General features: G+C 46.0%; 1 long non-coding RNA gene across 1 annotated transcript; it reads left to right on the top strand.

The window, feature by feature from the left end:
- The first annotated feature begins 341 nt into the window (after positions 1–341).
- Positions 342–5,937, top strand: LOC135180000 (uncharacterized). The gene is made up of 3 exons (XR_010304236.1): positions 342–367; positions 3,256–3,515; positions 3,623–5,937. It is a non-coding gene; the product is annotated as an uncharacterized LOC135180000 (long non-coding RNA).
- Positions 5,938–8,319: the final 2,382 nt, after the last annotated feature.

The raw sequence follows: 8,319 nt of genomic DNA on the forward strand, positions 1-8,319 counted from the left end.
AAAAGGATCTGGGAGTGCTCTTTGACAGCCTTCTGAACATGAGCCAGCAGTATGCTGAAGTGGCCAAGAAGGCCAACAACATCCCAGTCTGTGTCAGGAATAGTGTGGACAGCAGGAGTAAGAAAGTATTTGTGCCCCTGTACTCTGCTCTGGTGAGGCTGCATCTTGAATACTGTATTCAGGTTTGGGTGCCTCAGTACCCACAAAAGACTTTGAGGTGCTGAAGCAGGCCCACAGAAGAGCAAATAAATTGGTGAAGGGGCTAGAGAACAAGCCTTATGAGGAACAGCTGAGGGAACTGAATAAATAGAAGTTGAGGGGAGACCTCATTGTTCTCTACAACTACCTGAAAGGAGGCTGTCATGAGGTGGGTGTTGGTCTCTGTTCCCAAGTAGCTAGTGCTAGAACAAGAGGGAATGGCCTCAGGCTGCATCAGAGGAGGCTTAGGGTGGGTGCTAATAAAAAAAAAAAAATCACTGAAAGGGTTTTCAGGCTGCCCAGGGATGTGGTTGTGTCACCATCCTTGGATGTGGTTAAAAGCTATGTAGATGTGGTGCTTGGGAACATACATTAAAGGTGGGCTTGGTCGAGTAGGCTTAATTGTTGGACTCAACGATCTTGAAGATCCTTTCCAACATAAATGATTCTATGAGTCTATAATCTAACCAATGAGTACCTTTTAAGTCATTAACATTTTATGAGGAAGAGTTTCTCTGTAGCTGCAAAGGTAGTCAGAAGAACTCTTCTATTTTCTTTTCTTTTACTGTAGACTTTAACTCCTGTATTTTTCTTTCTTTTACTTTTCTTACCTGTACTGGGCTATGAAACCTAAACAAAGAGTGGCCAAAGCCCTCCTGGCTGTACCATGCAGTATAGAGAAGGGCCAGAGCCTGATTTGACATGACTATTTTTGACAAGCAATTTAAAAGTCTTGATACAGCTGGCTTGACACTGAGCAGGAGGGGGTCCCTGGAGTCTTTTGTCCTCATTTGACTTCACTGAGAGAGTGATTGGATACTGGAATGGGCTGCCTGGGGAGGTGGTGGTGTCGCCGTCCCTGGCACTGTTCAAGGCAAGATTGGACGTGGCACTTGGTGCCATGGTCTAGCCTTGAGCTCTGTGGTAAAGGGTTGGACTTGATGATCTGTGAGGTCTCTTCCAACCCTGGTGATACTGTGATACTGTAGGAGTTTTGTTTGCTTAGCTTGGGTTTTTTGAGAGCCTGTTTTGTTTTTCAACAAAGGCAATGGCAATAGTGGGAAAAGACTGAAAGTTCAGTCTTGTGCCATAATGATAAAATGTTCCTATGTCTGTGTAGTGAAACAAGCAGGTAGAAACTAGTCTCTAAAGAAGCTCTCCTAAGAAATTTCAGGATAAGCGAGAAGTACTGGTTAGTTTTTATTGTTACCTGAAGCTGCCTGATACCAAACAGTTCTGCCTTGTTCACAAAACAGAATTTCAGTAATGTATTCCAGAAGCTCAGTACATGCAAACCTGAGACAGTGACTAATTATTACAATTATTATTCCTTTGAAGATAAGAAGCCTTCAGTTTCTAAATGTCAGTTTATTTACTGAACACTCTTGGACTTAGATATGATGATGAATTATTATTTCAGGTAAATCTAAATGGCACATAGATAATAGTATTAGTTTTTCCACAGACCAGGAAATAGAGAGGAAAAAAAATCAGATCAGTGTTGCTTTTAATTTAAAATAGCTGCTGTGTCTCACCCTACCTTTCTTGAGCTTTCAAGTACTAGACAGCAAAGGAAGCACTGCAATATGAGATACTGCAGTTACTAAGGGGAAGAGACAGTGGAAAAAATCAAGACACACAGTATTGCAGAAGACTACCTAGAACGTATATTGGCTGCTGGCATCTCAACAACATGCTGATGAGAAAATATAGCAACAGCATTCTCATTTACAAACAAAAAGCCCCGGTGGGTTGCAACACAGCTATTAAGACAGTTAAATCAAGCCACGTGTCTAAAAGCCTGCAGAGATGGAATGATGTTTAATTGGTGATTTTCACATTGAACACTGTTTCATAACTGCCTTCTCTCAGTAGTCACTACAGACAGGATTAAAAGCAACAGCCACTTGCTTATACTGTGCTCTCTTTCCTTGAACAAAAGGCATAGAATATTTAGGCACCAGCTGATACTGCTTCCTGGCCATCTTACGGGTTTTAGGTTGTCCCCTTCTCCTCCCATGGCAGTTGAGAGATGCAAGGGCCATAAGTGGTATTGTTCTTTTCCCACGTACAAGGGAAGTTCAAGCCAAAGGACAACAGGAAGATACAACATTAAGTGAAGGTCTCCTTACACCATGTTAGAAAGCAGTTTGGGTCTCCTACTACAGGTTGAGGGTGGGGTTTTGTTTGTGTTCTCATATACATCTATAGATATAAACACAACATTTTACATGTATAAATATGTAGGTCTAGGTCTGGCAGTCCAAAATAAAAATTTCCATTTCAGTTGAGATCATAAAATTTGTCTTCATTTTCATAGAGGCAATCAGCAGAAATACTATATCCTGCTTGTAGATGTCCATCTAATTGATCCCAGATAAGTGAGCAAGCATACAAAGCTCAAGCCTCACTGTTATAGAAGCAGGGGGGCTCCATGATGGCATTAATGTCATATTTGGTGTTAATTCCATTTGCTTTGTGCTGATTCATCCACCAAGCTATAATGAACTGTTTGAATTAGAAGCATAATTTACCAACTCTGCCTAACTTCCATATCCAATGAACATCGATGCCACAGACTCTAATAAACATAGTTAAAGTCACTGGGACTCAAGGTTTTGAGCACTGATTAGAAAATGGAGGACTCCTGGATGTCCCTTATGCACATGGGAACATCCATCTTCTGCATTGCAAATACATCCATTGCCTCAACAGCAAAAGGGAGGGAGGAGAAATATGGTGTTAAAAGAAAGAAGTTGCTGATGCTGTGAGCTTTCTTGAATAGAAACCGTCAGGTCATACAACACATTCTTTGATCCTGTTAATGGTTACTCACAGCTGTGGTCCAGCACCCACCGCCACAGTAGTTCAATCTGGAGATGAGCTCTGACAAATCTCAGATGCTAATCCCCTCCAGAGGTGGTGGCCTTTCATCACGGGTTTGCCAAATGTCACATGCTACACAAGGCTTGCACCTCAGCATTAATGGTGATGCACACTAGCTGTAAAACTGATGCTTGCGAACCTCAGCACTGAGAAAAGGCTTTGTGCTTATAGGTGCCCAGGAGAACTGCCGCAGCCCCTGCTGGGGTGGGTGCCCCAGCCTAAAGCAAAGGATGATACTAGTGAGAAAACCAAAGACAAAAGCAATCACAGTGTCTGACTGTTCTTATTCTGAGTGGCGGGGGTGAAGATCAGTACAAATGCAGACAGCTGTCAGGCTGTGCTCTGCACTCTGGTCCTCTGCTCACAGCAGCCACGTGTCTGGTCAGTCAGCACTGACCTGCAAGAGCTCACTGCCTGCGTGTGCAATACAGGTGTGCCCTCAGCTGTGCCCTTCACATGCAGGTCCCTACCTTCTGCACAGATATTTCGTCTCCTTGCTTCCTTTGGTTTATCTTTCAGCTGCTCTTTTGCCTTCCAGGGTCACGTTAGTTGCTGAGAGATTTTTTTTTCCCCTGGAATTTCTGCTCTGAGGCTGACCTGACTGAAGCAAGGCAATGTGCAGAATATCACCGATTAAAAAGGTGTTCATGTGGGATATCAAATAATATTCCACTCCACTTCTGGAGTGGAAGAGCCTTTACTTCTAGTTCTTGCAGAACTTGGTGTTCAAAGATGCACAGTAACTTGTGCAGACACATTGGAAATTGAGATCTGTCAGCCTTGAAAGCCACTCAGCTCTCTATGCTGACATATCGTGTCCAACTCGTTCTTTCTCATTTGTGGACTAATGCACTCAGTGTGGTAGCTAAGTCATTCCAGCATGGTTAAGGCCCCATGACTGATGTCAGCAGTCAAACCCATGGGGCTTTTCGTTTTCAAATCAAAGCACATCAAACAAAATAGTTTAGCAAAGAACAAAGAAAAGCTGAAGCAGACTTTGGAATGCATTGAAATTGGCAGCGACTTGTTTTTCTTAGCCTGAAGCTAAACCAAATGTATTGTATTAGGATTTTAGTTTGGTGGGGCTTCGTTTGTTTGTTTGTTTGAGGGTTTGTTTGCTTATGTTACTATTTTTGGGGTTTGAGGGTTTCATTTGTTTTTAAAGAGGCATGTATTTGCTTCCAGATATTTTTTGTTTAAACTTGCTTTTGAACTTTTGTTTAAAATGCAAGGCCTGATCCTGGGCTGTGTTAGATTAGGATTCCCTCCTGCTACGACAGAGGAAAGGTCACTCTGTTCAACATGCTGCAGAAGGGCTTTCAGTGAAATCCCAGCCATGTGAGGAGGAGGAGGCGTGTGACTCAGTTTAAAATGCTGAGGAAAAGAAACTCATTATTGCTTCAACTCTTTCCTTAACTGCACTTTCAAAAGCTCTTTGGATGGTCAGTGCTGAGAAGCGTCACATAAGCGCCACAAAAGGCTCTAGCGGAGTGCGGGGTGCAGGTACGCAGCCTACCAATACCCCTCGCCATGGTCTGAATGCTGGCTCTGCTGTGAAGCCGCACCCCAGTTGACCCCACTCCCCATTTTGCTAGGCTCAGAAAACAAAAGCAAAGGGCATCAGTTTTTTAACCACCAGAAATAAATAGTTCAAATACCAGGGAGAGGAGGGTTGTCCCACTCCCTGTAGCAGCGGTATTCAGTCCTCTGTAATGATCTGTGGGTGTCTAACCACTTTTCACTCAGAGCGCAGACGCACTGCAGTGGATTTAGACCTTCCAGCAAGTTTCCTCTCTCAGTTCTCTTTTCAAGGGCCCCCTCCAAGGGTCATTCACCAAGGAGACCAGCTCCAGCACAGGTAAATACACACTGAGAGAGGGAATCTCATCCAAAAGTGCCAAAAGGATGCTCTTTGGAGGGCTTTTTGAAGGTGGGAAAGCAGCCCTTGGGCAGAGCCAGCACTCCTGGCAGCACAGCTAAACCCACCACACCCAATAGGAGGCCTCAGGGAGGGCAGCGACCTGACACTGCCCACCCAGCACAGAGGTGAGCTCCACTGACTGTAACAGATCCCTTCCCAGGAGACCCAGCATGGTGGCCATGTGAGTAAAAGACATTGCCAGGAGGAACACGGGGGCCCAGGGGTCCCACACAAACATGTAGCTGTCCAAGTGTCTAGTTGCAGGGACTGCCTGAGCCTGGCGCTGGTAGCAGAGGACAGCAGAGAGAGGACGCCTGTGTGTGGCGTGAGCAAGGGAAGGATCTGCTCACCCAGGCAGCAGAGCTGGAAGAGAAACCAGACAGGCTGAGGAGCATCAGGGAGTGTGAGAGAGAAACAGACTGGTGGAGCCACAACCCGAGGCCAAGGCAGCAGACGGAGATTCATCATCAAGCAGAGAATTCCCTCCCCTCCCTGCCATCAGGCAACAAGAGACCTAAAAGAGAGGGCAGTGTCAGGTCGCTGCTGGGGGCGGCAGGCCAATCCTCCCCTGCTGCCCTGACGCAACGGGCCCGGGGCTCTGGAGCTGGAGGGCCAGGCTGCAGAGGAGGTGAAAATCCACCCAGAGCCTTGCCCGGCGTGACTTAGCCAGCCCCACGCATCAGGACTACTCGTGTTAAAAAGAAAGTAATGGTCATAGGTGATTCCCTTCCAAGGGGAGCAGAGGGCCCTGCATGCCCACCAGATTCACGGCTCAGGGACGTGTGCTGCACCCCCGGGCCTGGCTCAGACACGTCCCCAGCCTGGGGCAGCCCCCTTACCGTTTTAAAGGCCACTGTCTTCATTCCAAAGTGTAAACCAAATTTTCAAGAGGATTCCAAAGCACATCCCAAAGGGGGCTGAGAAGAACAGAAGAGGTAAATTTATCTCATTCCATTGGGTTGCTATTTCTCTATATAATCGGAGGTTCAGAGCACTCTTTCTCTTTCCATCTTGCTTGCCTGCTTTTCTCACTGTTTCTTTCCCTTCTGGCCTTGCCTGCTTGCTGCCATTTGCCTAGGTTATTGGTAAGACTGGGAGCAGAAAAACATATTGTCTTAGCTGGCAGCAGCCTGCTGGACTTTTGTCCAGAGGGGTCTGGGTTTGCACACTGGGCACCCTGGGATGTGTTCTGGGGAGGTAGCTGCATCATTGTCTTCTTGTGCGTTTGTGTGGGTTTATGACCTGTCATATTTAGCCTACTTTGTAAATAGTAATTTCATCTTACTGTGTGGCAATTTACCTCTGGGGGGTTAATCCCAAACTCTGAGTGGTGTGAACTCACCACAACCCCTCTGATTATTACCCATTACTGGTCATGAAGGTTTGAAGCTATGAGGTTGAGTACAGAAGTGCAAAAGCAATTACCAATAACTTCTTCGCTGAGAGACTGGTGAGGCATTGGAACAGACTGCCCAGGGAGGTGGTGGAGTCATCATCTCTGGAGGTGCTCAGGATGCTTCAGGACACGGTTTAGTAGTCATGGTAGTTGGTTTGTGTTTGGACTCAATCTTAAAGGTCTTTTCTAACCTTAATGACTCTATGATTCAGTGATTCTAAACGGTCCACAGACATGCAGAGCCTCACAGCTTAAGGTCAGGAACTGTTGCACAGAGAAAAGGAAACATGAAATGGAAGGGGAAGAGAAAGCTTGCAGGAAAAAGAACAAAAAGGCCAGAAACGTCTGCCAGATAACACATCCCATGTCACTCCCCCACACTGCAATCTGTCAAGAGTTCAACATTGGAAGAAATTTTGGGTTTCTTCCAGGATAGCAGGAAGAGTGAGGATCACAAGAGCACCCCACAGCCTTTGAACATCACTGCCAAGGTCTATCTTGCACTAAGAAAATGGCTGGGGAAAAATATTCTTTAGGGATAGGAATTGCCAATGTGGCAGTCTCTTATCCTTTGGAAGAACCTTTGCCAGAACTCCATCCAGGATCTCTGACCAACCCACTGAAAGCAGTTACCTGTGTTGCCTTCAGAAAATTTTCCTCCTCTCTGAATAAATGGTTTTGGTTTTGCACATGGACTCAAACACTCAACATCAAAGCTGCTAAGGTATGGTTGGGCAGAAACCTCTGTGGTAAGCAGGAGCGTCAGAGAACTGCCAGCCTCTGCAGGAAAAGCCCCTTTTTCCCCCCAGCCTCCAGCATCCCTGCATCTCTCCCATGTTCAGGTATCAGAGCAGTTCCTGGGGCCAGCCTTCATCTTGGAAGACCCGACTAAAACGATGACTTGATGAAACAAAACCCTCTGCCATTAACTCACACTCCCACCTCAAAAACAGTTTTACCTCATGACATGAAGAAGTGATCCAATACAGGCTTCAGATGCAGAATCAATTCGCAGAATCACACAATGTCAGGGGTTGGAAGGGACCTCCAGTCCAACCCCCCTGCCAGAGCAGGATCACCTATACCAGATCACACAGGAACACATCCAAGTGGATTTTGACTATCTCTAGAGAGGGAGACTCCACAACCTCCCTGGGCAGCCTGTTCCAGTGTTCTGTCACCCTCACAGGGAAAAAAATCCTCATGTTTCCGTGGAACTTCTATGTCTCAACTTCCATTGCCCCTTGTCCTGTCATCAGGCATCACCAAGAAGAGCCTGGCTCCATCCTTTTGGTACTCACCCTTTACATATTTATAAACATTGATGAGGTCACCCTCTCCAAGCTAAAGAGCCCCAGCTCCCTCAGTCTCTCCTTAGAAGAGAGATGTTCCACTCCCTTAATCATTTTTGTGTCTCGGCATTGGACTCTCTCAAGCAGCTCCCTGTCCTTGAACTGAGAAGCCCAGAACTGGGCACAATACTCCAGATGTGGCCTCACCAGGACAGAGTAGAGGGAGAGAACCTCTCTTGACCTGCTAACTACACCCCTTCTAATACACCCCAGGATACCATTGGCCTTGCTGGCTCATGGTCAACCTTCCATCCACTAGGATCTCCATGTTCCAAACTGTTGTTCTAGAATGTTCCAGTTTGCATTGTATTATCACTACTATCATGCTGGGTAAGGAACCACTTCTTCATCAAGAGGGAGCAAAAAAGCTCATTGAAGTTTTTCCCCCATGTCTAGTTCAGGAGCAGTGTGAGCACTGGATCTTTTGTGGCAGGATCCTACTACTGAATCTGTGCACAGGTAACTCTTCACCTCAGCAATCCCAAAACTACACCCTGGGGCTGTAGTTTCCTTAATTGTTTCCCAACTATTGCCCCTAGAGCACTCACTCACTTAAATTAGATGAA

This window comes from Pogoniulus pusillus, chromosome 12, assembly GCF_015220805.1.
Source record: "Pogoniulus pusillus isolate bPogPus1 chromosome 12, bPogPus1.pri, whole genome shotgun sequence".
NCBI lineage: Eukaryota > Metazoa > Chordata > Aves > Piciformes > Lybiidae > Pogoniulus > Pogoniulus pusillus.